This window comes from Pavona decussata, unplaced genomic scaffold, assembly GCF_977016875.1.
Source record: "Pavona decussata unplaced genomic scaffold, jaPavDecu1.1 SCAFFOLD_40, whole genome shotgun sequence".
Taxonomy (NCBI): Eukaryota; Metazoa; Cnidaria; class Anthozoa; order Scleractinia; family Agariciidae; genus Pavona; species Pavona decussata.
Genome location: NW_028145462.1, coordinates 714389 through 731340, shown reverse-complemented (window position 1 = coordinate 731340; position 16952 = coordinate 714389). Strand labels below are relative to the sequence as shown.

Here is a 16952-nt window from a genome sequence, read left to right as displayed (position 1 = left end):
ATTAATCTTATTAGAATAGAGAGATGGCAATTAAGGTTTATAGTTAGAACCTTTTTATTTTATAAAGTTTGCCTGGCCTTAATTGTTGTAGATGTTCAAAGGGTTTTTTTAAAACGGTTAGTTATTTTGCTGCTATGCAGTAATGTTGCTGTTATTTTAAACTCATTGAGGAGCCTTGAAAATAACCAATCAAGGAGCCCAACTTTTAATTAGCTGCCCTTGTTTTTTACCTGTTATATGGTAAAGGATGCTGGAATTTCTCATTTTTAAAGCTCTTTTTCCTTAAGCTATCTTGATCCTGATAAATGATTATATTTTTGACAAACAATTTTCATGGAAACTGATAAATTATTTTCCTTACTAAGTAATTTGAAGTATTGTTAAAATTATAGCTGATTTTCATCTGCTTACAAGTATGAGTAGTGAAAAAGTTTCCCAGGACTAGATTGACAGCTCCACATGCAACTATTATCCTGGCCAATAAGACATTAGCGAGACTTGACTGTTTTGGCAATTTTTCCCATTTTACTTTGCTTTAACAACATCGACATCTTCTCCATAAGTCACTCATTAACATAATGTCTCCCTTCCCCTCTGTTCAATGTGAGAATTTACACTTGTTGATTTGTCTTTTTTCATCGCTATTGTAATGGAGAGAGAATGCATAGGAGTAAAATCATGTCTGCATATCGGCCCAAGTAAGGCCTCCGTTCCAAACAATTTGGCCAGGATAATTTGTATAATGAAAATATACCTGCATTGTGGGACAATTGAATCAGACCCTTGGGTGTTAATGATTTGATTTTAAAATACATGTCCATGCAGTTGATATAAAATTTATATTAAAAACTGGATCATTGTATAATGCAATTCGAACGACTTGATTCGCTAAGCGGCCATGGTATATGAGCCATTATGCCATGCTCAAGAAATAGTGACCATTAAATTGTCTTGTAATAATTCTTGCAACGCGAAATCAGCAAAATCTAGCAGTATTTCTTGATTGTTTTTAATAAGACAATTATTCCACCCGCTTGGATATGAGATGATTATAGCCAATTCAACTCGGCACTACGCACACCCTTGGCTATCTATCATCTCATATCCAACGCGCGTTGTTAAATATAATTTGTGGACTCTTATTTTCTTATAATTTTTTATTCCCCACAAAAATGTACTCACTTATACAGTTATCACTAGTGACCGGTGCTTGTAATACAGTTTGTAGCATTAGAGAATCATTTATTTGAGTAATGTGGCTTTCTTAAGAGCTGGAAAGAATTTTGAGACCACATGATCTAATTTCTGTTGAGACAAAAATGATTTTTAAATGGATGTAAATAAACCACCGGTCAGAAATATTAACTTTTATTAAAGTGCATTTACTGGTTTATAATCTTGTGTAATCACTGTATATTAATGAACACTGATATTGGTCTTAAGTCAACACTAGTCTAGGAAGAGGTCATGTCAGCACTCAAGAGAGTTTGGCAAAACTGCAAAGTGTTTGTTTGAGTTAACATAAACATTGAAGTTCTCCCAAACCTACTGTGGTTATATCGTGTAATTTAACAACTCATACAAGTTTGTAAATTGAACAGTTTTCGTTATTACAATAAAGGTTTACTGGTATAATATATAATAATATACAGAAGTTATTTGGCATAAAAATTCCCATTTTAATTTCCTGGTTTTATTTTCACATAAATTCAAGTTTATTCTCAAGATTGAAATATTTTCTTTGCTCCCAACTTCATAGACTGCTCCTCTGACAACCTGCTGTGTAGTAGGGTGTAAAAGATTCCTCGCTGTCTTTACCGAAATACTGTGTAAATGATTTCTGAAACAGTCTCATCCCAGCGGCTACACTTGCGTTCAATAACATCTGAACTATCACACATCAACATTTCATGCACAGACTGTAAAGTTAGAACCACATGAGTGAAGCAAGGTTAATATGGACACCTGCAGTTTTTTTTTCTTCACTGAGAAGCCATGAAGTGAAACAGTTGCGATGCCAGTGCATTGCCTTGTACAAGTTTATTCTCGGAAAGGTCAACATGGTTTCAAGGAATCAGCAATGTTCAGGTGACAATGGGATCACAACCAAGTCACGTGGTTGGTCTGAGAAAACTTTAATGATTTTCGCTCCAATATTAATCATCTATTACCTTGGCCGAGTGAATGAAAGAAAAAAACGTGTTTTCGTGAAAATTTATCTGAAAAGAAATTTATGAATAGGAAATAGGATCAAGCAACGCGTCTTACCGATGTACGCAAGTATGTTTCTTGGTATCCAAAAAAGAAAACTGGGGGTAACCATGCATTTTTTAGAGATAATAAAACTAAATTTGGAAAAAATGCCATACCTTGCTTTGTATTTTACTGCTTTTAAGAATAATGGTTGCTTAATTATCTCACAAAAAAATACCCCCTACCCCAAATTCTCTTTCTGGATAAACTTTTTCCGCACACGGTCGAACCTCCCGTAAGTGACTACCCATAACATCAAGGTTATTTGGTCGCTTACGTGAGGTGGTCGCTTACCAGAGGTGAGACCACATGGGGGTCTAAATTTCGGTTAATTTACATATGGTAATTGCGGAGACCTAACCCTTTTGCAAGTACTTATCGAAACCCATAGTAATAATTTTTCTTAGCTACAAGTATACTAAGACTGGTCCAAAATTATTCTAGGCAAAAAATCGTAATGTTTCTGGTGATTATTGTTTTTATCTCACAAATTACTTAATACAATACAGCGCCGGATACAGCGAATGAGACAATTATTGTTGAAGAAACTTGACTCTTATGTTACTTCAGGTGGCGCTGTCTAAATTTTTCAGGAAACGGAACATAAGCAAAAAGATAAGAAAGATAAAAGATAAGAGGGTTTTTTTCCTACGAAGGATTCAAATTATCTGATTAAAGTTTATTTCAGTGTGAAGTATGGTGCATGTGTATTTTATCAATTGTTTCAATGCTAAGCTATATAAGGAAACACTTCCGGTAGCTATGGACTGTGAGATTGACGGCGTACGCTGTCATGATGTGACCAACATGTTACAGCGACGCATTTTTCAATTTCCGCCCGTGATAATAGTGGTCGCCTACGGGAGGTTAAAACCAATTATTGAAAATTTTAAACAATCATCTGCTAAAAGTGGTCACTTATGAGAAGTGGTCGCTTACAAGAGGTTCCATCTATAGTGATTTGACTTGAAAACTTTTGGTATTTTGGAAACGTGGTCGCTAATGAGAGGTGGTCGCTTACGAGAGGTGTTCGCAAAGGGAGGTTCGACGGTAGTCACAAAGTATGCAAAAATACTTCGTTAATTGTAGGCACCGTCGTTAAACGTAGAAAATTAGAAGATGCTTTGAAGGGGAAGTATCATGGGTTTTTTTTTTTTAACCTCTTTTGTTAAAAATGTTGAATTAAGACCTTCACTTTGCTACAAAATGATTCTGGAACAACGAGAGGAGAGAAATCAACTCAATTCTTGACAGGAACAACTTGTCCTCTGTTCTAGCGCATTCTGGAAACAAAAATATAATAACTGAAAAACATTAGCCTAACATTTTACAAGTTTCAATTCATACAGGCCTACTCTGTCTCTGGCCAGGGGCACTAACCGACAGTTGTATCACTTTGGGGTGATAATTTATGACAAAACGACAATTATTTTTTGTTTCTGTTGTCAGACAAACATTTTTGGGTTTTGAAATGACACAAAATTTTCGTGATACTTCCCCCATAAGATAAGGTTTTCACTTTTAGAGCGCAAAGCTGATAAGTTATTTGTGAGTCTGAGTTTACTAAATTATTTCAGTTATTATTTACCAAAAAAAGGTTTTGAAGTTTTTTTAAAGTGAAGTATGTCATGTATTCAAAAAGTAAAAACACAGACGGTAAACAGAGACTGATCGACACTGTGTGTCTGTTTTCGTCGTTTGAATACGCGATATACTAAGTGTTCCTGTATTGATATCACAGCCCAACTATCCCCAGTCTCCCATCTTCCACTGTATTGTACCCAGCCGGAATGCTTTTATATGCGTCAAAAGCAGGGGGAAGAAAAATTGATAAGGACTCTATTTTCCTACTTTCGTATGAGAACAACATGAAGATTTGACGAAACAAATAATATTTTTTTGTCATGAACACTTAGGTTCACGCAATCACTGATGGAACAAAATATGCCAAAAGAAATAAGACACAAAAAAATTTTCAATTGTTTCTATATTTTACATTTTATTCAGATGTTCAAGCAAGCACACACCTCAACCCTTGAAAAGCCAAAGGGATTTTATTTCTTGTAGGGGCATACAATTCATGGTAAGGAAAGGGTGACTTAAATGGAGGGCAAGGATTAGGGTTATGTGGGTGACTATATGGTACCTTACCATGATATACTTGCCCTTGCAGGGACATGTTTAGAGGGATTAGTCTGGTAGGGGTGTTAAAACCTTTCTAAACATCTTAACAATGATCAGCATCTGATTTCTCACTACAATACCTCTACTTAATCAAGCCTATAGCTCATGGGATTAAAGGAAATGATCACCAGAGAAAGCCTGTCTTGATGATTAAACAAATTCACCAAATGCATGTTGACACTGTGGCTTCTTTAAAGGTACAACTTTATACAAATACCAGCAGGCCATTTTCGAGTTGCTTTGAACCTCATTAAGAAGTGAGGCTAAAATGTGCATTGCTTTTATGATGAAATTAGTTTACATTCATATGCAAACAAAAATAATTTTTATATGAAGTTTTGCCCTTAGCCTCACTTCAAATAAGGAGGTTCATTTAGCAACTCGGAAATGGCCCATTGAACTGCAAAAGCTGCCCACTTTACAGTTTTTGCTGCCAACATCTTTCCTAACTTGAACAACCCTCTTAAAACATTAGCTTTTAAGGACAGTGCCTACTATTGTTACTGCGCATACGTTCTGTGCATCGCGAGATACTTGGGTTTCTTTTTTTTTTCTTTTTTTTTTTTAACAGCTTTCTTGACCATCACACATGTTAAATACAATAAATTAAACAGCCAGAAAGAAATGAATAAAGTGATAAGGTCAAAAGGGCAGGTGTAAACGGGACGCGAGGACCCATGCGAGGCACCTCCCATCATGATACAAATAATAATTAAAACACGAACAACAAAAGGACGCTAAAAAGCTAGGGATGGCAGGAGCAGGATCGTACAATTGACCAGGTACAGGGATAGAATATGTCAAAGTGATTTTGCAAAAGGTGAAACATGTGCTCAGTAACAAAGTTGCGGAAGGAAGCAGTAGTTGAAAAACTGGTAGAGGGTGATAATTTACAGATATAGTTCCAGAGCATAACAATACGATTAAAGTAAGAGGCCTGAAAAGTGCCATTCTCGACCCCAGTGCTTACGCTTCTAACAATCTGAATGACCGCGTAAGCTCTGGGAAACTCTGCGCAAGCGTAGCCAAAATTTGGCTAACTGGACCTCACAGCGCATGCTCGGCTCTTCCAAAACAAAATGGCATACTTGAGCAGAGCTACAGAGTTCGCTTTAGCAAAGGCTGGTAGAGACTGTGACTTTCAGTAAAACCCGAAAAAAAAGGAAATAATTGATGCTGCAGTTTGTCGTAAGAAAGATGTATTAGGTATTTTACCAACGGGATTTGGAAAGTCCCTTGTCTTTCACTTGCTGAGTGATGTCGAACTCATGGAAGCCGGACAACCTCCCGCGAAAGGGAGAAGCACCACAATCGTCTTATCGCCGCTAAATGCGCTGATGGTCTACCAGATCAGCAAACTTGGCCATATCGGAGTGGTAGTTCTTGACGACACAAAGGAGACAAATGATTTGGCGATTTTGCAAGCTCGGGAAGGCAAACTACAACTCGTTTTTTCTCATTCAGAGTTTGTTATCGAGAATACAACCAAATCCACGCTCAAGACCTCCACATTTCAGAAACACGTACGCTGTATTGTCGTAGATGAGGTGCATTTAGTAAATGACTGGTGGGTGCTTCTCTTTGTTCTATTGCCCGAAGTTGCTGCTATGGGCCATTCCATTTTATATCCGCATACCCCGCCCCCTATTGAAGTATTAATAGTTGTTATGCTTGTAAGACCCCTCAGAAGAAAAAAATTATCCCCCTTCAGAATCCAGTTTCAAGCAAACATCCCTTCGGATCTCTGAGATACCCCTTTGGAAATGGCTTTGTGTTGGATTCACCCTCTTGGATTCTTGAACGATTTCTCCCCCACTTTGGAAATCAATGGTTTGGGAGTGGGGGGGGGGGGGGGGGGGGTGCGCGGATATAAAATGGAATGGCCCTATATAATTGGATGAGCTTACAATAATATACGCTGTGTCTAGCTACTGTAGATATGCAGCAGCTAGGAAATGTTAAGCTTACTAGATTCTCCTGACCATTAAAATACAATATAGTCAATAAATAATGGAAGAACATTTTGTCTGAATGATTAATTTTTTTTAAAACCAACAGTAATGGTTGTGTTAAATGATGATACATTTCAGCTGGGAGACCATCCCTTCCAGCTGCATGGCCTTCTTCTTGGACTATCCCTCTTAGTCTATGGTATAGGGGACACCAAAGTGACAGACCCTTCTAATCTCATGTTGCATATTGTTTTTATTTCATTATCTGTGTAAGAAACAATTTCGCCCAGCTTTTGGAAAGCTGCCCTAACATTCGAAGGGTGATTCATTTGGGTGTCCCCTACACGATGGAAGAGTACTTCCAAGAGGCAGGCCGAGCTGGTAGGGATGGACTGCCTTCTGAGGCAATTGTTAAAATCAATTATTACGATTTCAGTCAGGCAAAGCGTGGCCTTTAGGATACAATGATAAAGTTTGTGAAATCAACAACTGAATGTAAGCGTGAAATTATTCTTCGGGAATTCTGGGGTATTCTGCCCCCAAAAGAAGTGATGGTGGCCACAGTTGCTGTGACCATCACAGAAACATTTGTACATGTACATGTCAACTGTGTAAAAGTAAAATCAAACGGGTTAGTGAAGATGTTCTTCCCAGCACAGTCACTGTCTCTAAAGAACAAAGTGACCTGTTTCGTCAAAAGCTTCTGCAATTTCAAAACACCCTTGGCAGTTTACGATGTTGTGTAGCAAGTGTAAGCCTATCAACTGGCTTTAGTTTGGAACTTGTTGATATGGCAGTAAACAACATTGAACACCTTGATTCAGTTGAAAGCATTTTATCCTTGTCACCTGTTTTCAGTAAATACAATGCTAAAGTTATTTTTGACATTCTGCAAAATGTCCTGGGTAAGGTGGACATACACATGGAATAACGAGTGGAGTTTAGTAACTTTATATGGAGTCTTAAAGGCTGGATATAACAGCCAGAAGCTGCCCAGGTAGAAATTACTCATCCATGGAATAATAATTATTTTATTTTCCCGGCATCAAACACTGTGTTACATGTACATGTACCTTATCTCTTTTCCCTAATTTAATATGACACTCTTAATACAGTACTGCAGAGTTCAAAAAGTAGTAATGGTTGTGTTTTTTCATCATTTGTTTCTTCAGTTACTAAGTAATTTTCAGCGAAAGAACGGAAATCTTTTCGCCTTTTGAACACTTTGGGGCCAAAATATTCTTCAAATAATCTGTGGAACAGCAATCGCTTTTGGCAGAGAAACGATCAATTACCAAAGAATGAAATGACCACAACAAAATAAACTTACAAGTGGCAAGGCGTGCGATCATGGGTAAGTGCAGTGGTCATATTACAAACTCAAAAATTAGGCTAATCAGATCATGAATTGGTGAAAACTAATTTTCCTCACATTGACTGCACACATTTTTTGAAAAGGTATCAGTATCATTTACAATGACATGTTTGGGGCATTGGAATGTAGGTAAACAAATTAATGAAAAACTTTATTAACCTGTCGATTAAAATCTAGCAGTGCAGATTTCCCCACTGCTAATAGGGGACACCTAACTTTCTGAAATACAATCTAAAGTGTAAAAAAACTAATCTAAAATACAACTTTCTACGCCTTCTACACTGACCATGACCACTTATTATAAAGCATTATCAAACAGGTCTCTACTTATCTATGGAAGATATATATCTGTTATGGTTACAACTCTAGGACTGTTTTAAAAATCTCTACATAATTATTTGCAATCTTTGCACATATATACAACTGTGAAAGGTGTATTTGAATGTGCCTTGTAAAAGAAAAAAACCCAAGTCTTTCTTTGTATCAATTCACATGGCATTTAGAGGTAGTGCTGTCTTTCAAACCATTTGTCCCCTTTAGGGCTTGAGAAATCTGATATTTTTTGTTGAGACGATATTAATAGATATTAATAATTACTTCAGAGAAAAAAGGCTTCAGAGATGGCCTTCTGTGAGTCTTCTTTTTCTACACCAAATGTCACAAACATCTAAAATATCTTTTGGAAAGGCACAGCCCTTGAAGTTTAACAACAAATTTAGTTTAAAAATATGCTAAACTGACAAATCATGGTAGTGACTCATGTGCCCTCTTACTATATTTAAGTTGTTTCATAAATCAAATTATGCATCTCTTTATACCGCAGCATTTTTGTAAACTCCATATATAAATTTATTAAAATTATTAAGAAGATAACTTAAACATAATTCTATGTTATTGTCTGTTCAACAAACTTATAAGGGCCACTACAATGGTAAGGATTTCTATTAAAATAAAACACAGGGGAGTTTGTGGGAGGATGACACACAAGAATGCTGGAACCTAGGAACCTGAGGTTTGGTGTTGGGTTTATGTTTAACACAACTTCAAATTATATGCCAAATGCCAACACCAGTACTTGCAACCAAAATTGGATGAATGCTAATTTGTTTATTTTTAAATGAATCGGACTTCTGATATTGAGTGCAAGCCATAAAAACCTTCCTCACTTGGGCTTTTGATGAGAAAATCAAAGTGTTGATGGTTTGAGGCTAGGTCTGTCCCTGAAGTGTTGGAAATTCACTTCAGCATTGACTCTCTACCCAGGTGTATTGTTAGGAACTGGCCAAAAAAAAAAATGCTGGGTATAACTGCAATGGACTCATTGTTGAGAAATTTCCTGGTGAAATTTTGTTGGTAGAAGGTCACCTTTGAGGATTTTTAAAAAAAAAGCCACTACCTTGGTGTTCTTGAATTTATGGTTGAACAATTAATTTCTCTTAAACAAATTGCATTCAAATGATGAGATTACAAAAACATTGTAATCTCAAGTTTAAGAGCTAACCCATTCCCAGTGCTGGTATCCCTGAGCAAAAAAGATTTGGTTCCCACTTTGCAAAGATGACTGCAGTCTGCTTAAAACTTCCAACATGATGAATAATAAAGTTTGGGGGTTATGTCTACTAGGCTAGTGGATCAGTTTTGGACATTTTGCCCCATGCATTCAAATTCTCTTTCACCAATACACTTGAGTAACCCCCCCCCCCCCCCCCCCACACACACACACACACACACACACACCTCCAGGTATGTTTTGAATGAAACTATAAAAATTCCTTGGGTTCATAAATTGGTGTGTCTTTGTTGTTTTCACAAGAGGTCTGAGTGGCCTCTTGTAACCTTCTCACTTCTTTGAATTTTTCACCTGAAAAATAACGGTTTTAAAATAAAAGATCTAGTGAGAGTTGCTGTGGTTGAGGGGAATTTTTTAAAGGCCCATGTTTCACCTTTTTCCCTTTATAAACGCATGAAAACAATACAATCTTTATATCAAACTAAGCAAAAGGGCAGGACCTTGACTTGTAAATCATAAGTTGCATGGAACCAAAGCAACTTATTTTCCAGTATTGGTTCTGAACATTACAACGTATTAATGAAATAAGGTAAAGGGCTCATTGAATTTACATAAAAACCAAAAAACGGCGTTATTGGATGCAAGGGTAGTGAATTAGAAACCCATCTACCTTGGATGAACCAGCAATCAAATGATTTCTGCGTGTATCCCTCTTAAACAAAGCCTAAATTAAAATTGCAAGAGAAACTCGATGAAATACTGCCGGTCACTTTTAGAAAATCATTCTTACTTAAACAAACTCAAACTAATCTGAAATAATTTAAAGGTGCGCACATACAGCTTAATTAAAAGAATTGAAGCTACCTTTCCTCCTCGATTGATAGAGCCACGGCTGAATTTTCTCAGTCCTTTATAGATACGGTCAATCACCATTTACTTCTGTTGCAATGTTTACGACAAAAAAAATCCTCCAGCCCAGTATGTATGCTTGTGCTCGCAATACATCGAGGCAGATGTCGCGGAAGAAAAAATTCGATCGCTCTCAAAAGCGAACAATTCTGCACTGAAAGTTTCCTTGCGCTTAAAAAAAATCCTTGCCATTATAATAAGAAATCCTTATTTCGGCCGCTATCGTCGCCATGTTTGTTTATAATGTTTTCGTTGGTGCGCCCGTAATCGGAACCTGGGCTCTAGGAAAGGGATTAACCAATCAGTCAAAAGTCTCCTTTGTTTTAATTGTTTCAGCCGTAAACCAATCAGGAGCGGTATAGGTTCCAGGGTTCCCCAGAGCTCTTCCTCCCTGCCGGTCATGCGCAGAAGAGCTCTGGAGTCGAGAATGGAAAAGTGCTAGTTTTACATACAGGAGTTTTAAGGTTATAAGGATTAGTTAGTCTGGTTCGGCCGTGAGAAACAGGAGAAACAAAATTATAAACATTAAGATCAGTAAAAACTTTGCGACATTTGTAAAAAAAAAACAAGATCTTTGAGTTCGCGGTCAAATGTCTTGGGAAGAAGTTTCAAAGTTGTGTATGGGTGGTGCCTACTAATACAGGAATATTTTTGCGCGGTTTAAAACTATGAGGAGAAAGCAGAACTTAGCAAATGCTTTTAGTATCTCAAAAGGAAATTAGGGGTAACCATGCATTTTTCAGAGATAATTAAGCTTCAATTTAGGAAAAATCCCATACATTGCTTTATATTTTAGCGCTTTTTAGAGATATTATTGCTTAATTATCTCTGAAAAATGCGTAGTTACCCCCAATTTTCTTTTTGGATTCCAATAGCCCTTGCTAAGTTCTGCTTTTCCCGCATAGTCATAAACCACACAAAAATACTTCAGTATTAGTAGGCACCGTCCCTAAAAGGTAATAAGTAGAAACGAGTTGCAAGTAGGGGACAAAAAAAGGTGCCACTATCACCTTGTTGAACAAGACCAAACTTGGTAATTTCTCGCCAATGTCTGTAATGTTGACTACATTCACACAGAGTCAACTGCTTGATTGTCTTTGTGCCGTAGCTCCATTGACAGTCGACCGTCTCAGTGATGGTGGTTTGTTTACAAATGGTGTCCATGTTCCTTGTATGGAAGGATTCTCTGTGTGCCAAAATTGTCTTATCTTTTGTACTTTTACTCCTGATTCATGCCTTAATCTTTCAACCCACTCTTCAATCTCATCTGGAGTTTTGTTCTTCACTTCTACTATTTTACTGTTGCCATTCACTAAAACACAAAAGAAGATAAATACAAAAAAATTGGGAAGTGATATACCTGAACTGCAAGCCATTGTAGTAATGTCTGCATCTTAAAGGGGAAGTATCATGGGGTTTTTGGTATGTTTCAAATGTTAAAAATGATGAAATTACACCTTCAATCAGCTGCCAGATAATTTTAGAATGACAAGAGGAAAGAAATCAACTCAATTATTGAAAGGAACAACTTGTGATCTGTTCTAGCGCATTTTAAAAACAAAAATGGGAGAACTTGAAAAAAATTAGCCTTACATTTGTCAAGTTTCAATCCATACCAGCCTACTCTGTCTCTGGCCAGAGGCACTAATCGACAGTTTAATATTGCACTGGGGTAATAAAAATTATTTATAACAAACTTGACAATTATTTCTTTGTTTCTGCTGACAAACAAACATTTTTGGGTTTTGAAATGACAGCAAATTTGCATGATACTTTAAGCAGCATTCTTTCATCCCCAGTTCAAATTCATGTATTTCAAGTATTTCACTTCCATCATCTTCACCTCTTGGTATGACATAAGCAAACGTCAAGCAGTCTCCATCAGCCGTAATGGTTTTTATTCAACACCAATTGATCAGCATGACTAAGATAAGTACAATACACAGCCACACTTGATTTCATATGCATTTTTGTTGTGTATACACTCAGTTGAAAAAAGTTGTCCTGTGCAGACTTTCAATTGTAAACAATGCAACCTGGTGAAATTATAGGATAATTTAATTGGCATGTGCATATTTTGTGTCTTTTTCTTTGTCTGTGAGCAATATGCAAATTTTAAGCCCTAAAAACTGCATATACGTTTATTTTCTAACAACATGAAGATAAATAAGCTGATAGGTAAAACGCTTCCCAGAAAGCTGTTGGATCTTATCCTTCACGGTTTATATCTTTTTAATTGACAACATTTTTACAATTAAGTGTACTCAGCAAACCACAGGGGTGAGACATCTGTACTACCCAGGGGGGAGGAGGGATGGTGCAGAGGTGAGAGCACTCGCCTCCCAGCATACATGTGGCCCAGGTTTGATTCCCAGACTCAGTGTCATATGTGGGTTGAGTTTGTTGTTGGTTCTCGTCTTTGTTCCGAGAGGCTTTTCTTCGGGTACTCCGGCTTTTTCCTCTCCTCAAAAACCAAAATTTCTAAATTCCAATTCAATCTGGAAAGTGTCCCCAATAAGTACTCTGCGCTAAATACATTGACACCTAAATAAAGTGATTTTTTTAATTTTATTCCGGAAAAAGCACAATCAAGGGGTTAATAATGGAAACTTTGGGCGGCTCCACTCCCTTACCGGTGACACCTAACATTGGCCCTTCCCCAGGGTCTCTCTTCCCGTCCAACGGAAAGAAGAGAGACCCTGGGAACTAGGTTGGTTGATCGGTTTGAGTTGTTCGAGGAGTTATACTGGGTGGGCTATTAAGGTGGGCTACAGGATGCGATTTAACTCAGCTGATGCAGTCAATCGGCAATCGGTATGTGTTAACAGGTGTTAATCAGTGTTGATCGATCATTTCTCAAAGCAAGCCTTCTGTAATGAAAACAAACCACTTGGTTGTTCAGTTTTTATTGAACTTTATTCAAGTCATTTGCCATACGGATTTCATTTTGGGCTGTTTACACTTCCATAACATTTCCTTCAGTTGAAAATCTAGTGATTATCGACTTTTATCGACAAATTCAACTCGCTCTTGTGATTATCGACTTTTATCGACAAATTCAACTTGTCAATCAACAATTATCGACAAATATCGAGTATTATCGACTTATCGACTACGTTTTCGATGATCGACTTTGATCGACATGTTACGTCCTGGTTTATTATCCTTTAAATATTTTCGCTAACAGCGAACCACTATAGTTTTTTTTTCGTCAGCGCACAAGAAAATGTGTACAAGTCAGGATTGGTCTTAGTTTTACTTCTAGTTGTTTGAGAAAGTGGCACGAGCTTTTTTTTTGACAAACCATGAAAATCGCTCTGATCTAGTAGCTTAACCATAACTTACTAGATTCAACTAGACAAAAAGTTAAGTCTTTTATTAATTATAATTAAAACAAATCTCTACACAGATTCCCTACATTTTCATCAAAAGTACGCAGACATGCAGAAAAACACTGATGAGTACAGACTTGCATGGATCGCCAAAATCTACAAAGGAGATAGATCACATGGTATGTTTTAATTCGCTTGGGTTCACGTGCAGCATTCCTTCCAACAGTCTAATGATGATAACTCATAATGGGTAATTCCATCTGTTCAGTCTTTTGGGTTAAACACCAAACACCACTTAAACAAAACTGCTACTGAGCAGTACTTTCTAGTGATTTTGCTTATTATGCTGTACAAGGTGATTCTATCTTTTAAGTCTGTGGTTGAAGGTATTCCAATGTGCGACCATTCAAATGAAAGCCACTGAACAGTACTTTGCTGTAATATTATCTATTTTATTCTATTTATCAGGCCCGTAGCAAGACTAAAACAACTGGAGGGGCCGAGCAAAAACTGGTTAAGCAAAACTACTCACCCCCCCCCCCCCCAACTCCCCCACCCCCCCGGGCCGGCCACACAAAGAAACAGACCCATTAGGCAGTTTAAAATGCAACGAGAACATAAAAAGCAGTAGGTTTAGTAAAACAATAACTTTGCACCCGCATCACACTTTTTGGTACAGTTCTTTGCCGTTTCTTTTACGCAGACTACCACATGAAATTTCCTAATTTCAAGTTTGAAGGAGGACATAAACAAACGACAGATTTTTTTTTACATTTTAAATTTGGAATCGGGCAGTAAGAATCCGACTGAAGGATAATTTTTTTTCTCTGGATCTTGAGAGGACATACTTATGTGGCTTTTGACAACGCGTGAATACTAAATTGTTATAAACTAAGGCCATTTATTTTGCTATCAATGAGCGGATGTCAGTTTATTTCAACAGCTTTCACGGCTTGAAATTGGTTGCTTTTGATACATTTTGGTTCTTATTTCCGATTCACAAGGTATAGTAGGAAAGCCTTTGTTGTTGTTGTATATAAAAAACAAACTATTCGCAAAGGAAACTGACAGGTACAGTAGTAAACAGATTATTGAAGGTTGTGAAAAGGCACTGTTAGCATCAGAGTTCAAGACTGATTGATCAGTGCACGCTTCTTTGTTTTAATTATATATTTCTTAAGCACATTGTTTTTTAACTTCCAAAAATTCTGGGGGGGCTCAAGCCCCCCCCCTGCCTCTCCCCTTGCTACGGGCCTGTTTATCGAGATAAAATCCTAAAGTGTGACCATTCAAATTAAAGCTACTTACTGCAGGGTTTTCAACTATTTTGTAAAGTAGCGGACATACTTCTGAAAGCACCAGACGTCTTGGCCTCGCGAGCGCCGAAGGCGCAAGCACCTAGGGGGGTCTGGAGGCATGCTCCCCCGGAAATTTTTAAAACAGAATACTCAGAAACGCCATTTCCAGCGTTTCTGAGACCAAGGAAACAGTTTCCTAGGCAATGCTGGTGCTCACTAAAATTCTGTAAATTACTGAATGAAAATGGCCAGTTGGTAGGGGGAGGGGGGGGGGGGGGGGAGAATGGCAACAACAGAATTTTCCTTTTTAAAAGAGTTATATGGCCGAGCACTTCTTTGTATGTTGAGGTTTCATTCCTTTTTCCCAAGTTATTAAAATTATGTTATTCTGAATCTTGTCTTTGCATTCGGAGGGAAACAGTTAATGAGCGTCACGTACTTTATTTATTTGTAATATTACATATTTTTTCTCGTTACTTTTACAGAGAATGAGAGTGACGCGTAAATGATGCTTACCAAGAGTTTTTCCAGCATAAAACCGACAAGACGCCTCCACAAATGCAAGGTTACGTCAACAGCACAAATCATACGTCACTTTAGACGGCAAGGAGCCTGAACAGACAATTTCAACTTCATTCAGAGACTTTACACAAAAAAACAATCGTACAGAGCAGAGAAGACAAACGTCAACACGGCTTGCTTTTGTGGGGTGGAATAAAGTTTTTTTCAAGATCAAATCGCACGAAAACTAGTCGAAAAAGTTTGCGACTTCTGTTCTACTAGAATAGAACAAGGAGCCAAGCCAACAGGATTGAGGAATAAAGTTCACTTTGCGAACATCAATGCCAATCAGTGGCCAAACGCAGACGTCGAGATCTGATAGTATTCGTGATCGCCTTCAGCTCTTCAACATAAAACTGCCTCGGACTCAAGTCGAGGGTGCTTGTCTCCATGGAGTGAAAATTACGTCAACAAACAACTTCATCTCTTCGAAGACACTCTTTGATTTTTTTTTTCTTTCTGCTTTCATAAAGCCTCTATAAGCGGACAGCCAACAGATATACTGGCAAATTCAAGTTTTTATCGCCAAAAAAAGTAACGTTGTTTGCTGCAAAAACTCTTCGACGGTCAGAAAGAACAAAGCAACACGGCATTTGTTAGCATAAACTGGTTCACGTTCCTCCATGTTAGTCATGATTTGGAAAAAGTTAAGGTTATTAGACCGCATACAAACAAACAAACAAACAACTGTTTTCATATGGAGTGAAAAATATGGAAACAATTTCATTTCTTTACTGAAGAAAATCACATGTAAAAGACGAACTTATGCAAGGTACTTTAAATAATGTTCAATTCAAAGATTAAAAATAAAAAATATATATACTGTTTTCATATGGAGTGAAAAATATGGAAACAATTTCATCTCTTTACTGAAAATAATTTCATGTAAACGACGAACGTATGTTAGGAACTGTAAATGTTTAATTCAAAGATTAAAAGTAAAAAATATATATTTAACTACAAGGGTCTATAACAGTACACTTTGTCTCTCGACATACATAACGAATATATTTACATTTAAATAAAAGAAAGAAAATAAAAGAAACTTTCCAAGCATTAATTATTGTTAACACTGTTTACTCAACACCTTAGTAGTACTCAGATCTCAGACCGCCTACATTTGGGCATTGACACGAGAGAAGACTGGGTATGACAATTTTACAGTACATTCAGTGTTTATGTGCAAAATATTAACGGCAGACTCATCCCAACGGCGGAGGTGACGAGCTTGAGAGAACAAACAACAAAAGCTAGAATAACTGAAATATATTTGTTTTTTAAAAAAACAAATTTTTTTGCCCGATATTTCGGTTTGCAATACAAACCTTCCTCGGGGGCTGAACGAAAAAGAAAAGTGAGAAACATAAAAGGATCGTTACAAAGAAGATTTAAAATATAAAATGCGTGACAATGATTGGTTGTTTAGGACTAAGTTACAAGTGTGAGACATGTCATTGGCGTGTTTCGTCACGTCTATTTATACCAAGAGGGTGCAATGTTTTTTTAAAAAACAAATATGTTTCAGTTATTCTAGCTTTTGTTGTTTGTTCTCTCAAGCTCGTCACCTCCGCCGTTGGG

At 37.2% G+C, this 16952-nt stretch overlaps 2 long non-coding RNA genes across 3 annotated transcripts in view; one reads left to right on the top strand and one right to left on the bottom strand.

Annotated features, from left to right (window-relative positions):
• The window catches only part of LOC146483053 (uncharacterized), a 258284-nt gene that overhangs the window by 186195 nt on the left and 55137 nt on the right, over positions 1-16952 (bottom strand). The window lies entirely within an intron of this gene.
• Positions 1-16952, top strand: part of LOC146483060 (uncharacterized) — a 286304-nt gene that overhangs the window by 262145 nt on the left and 7207 nt on the right. The gene's annotated exons all lie outside the window — the stretch shown is intronic.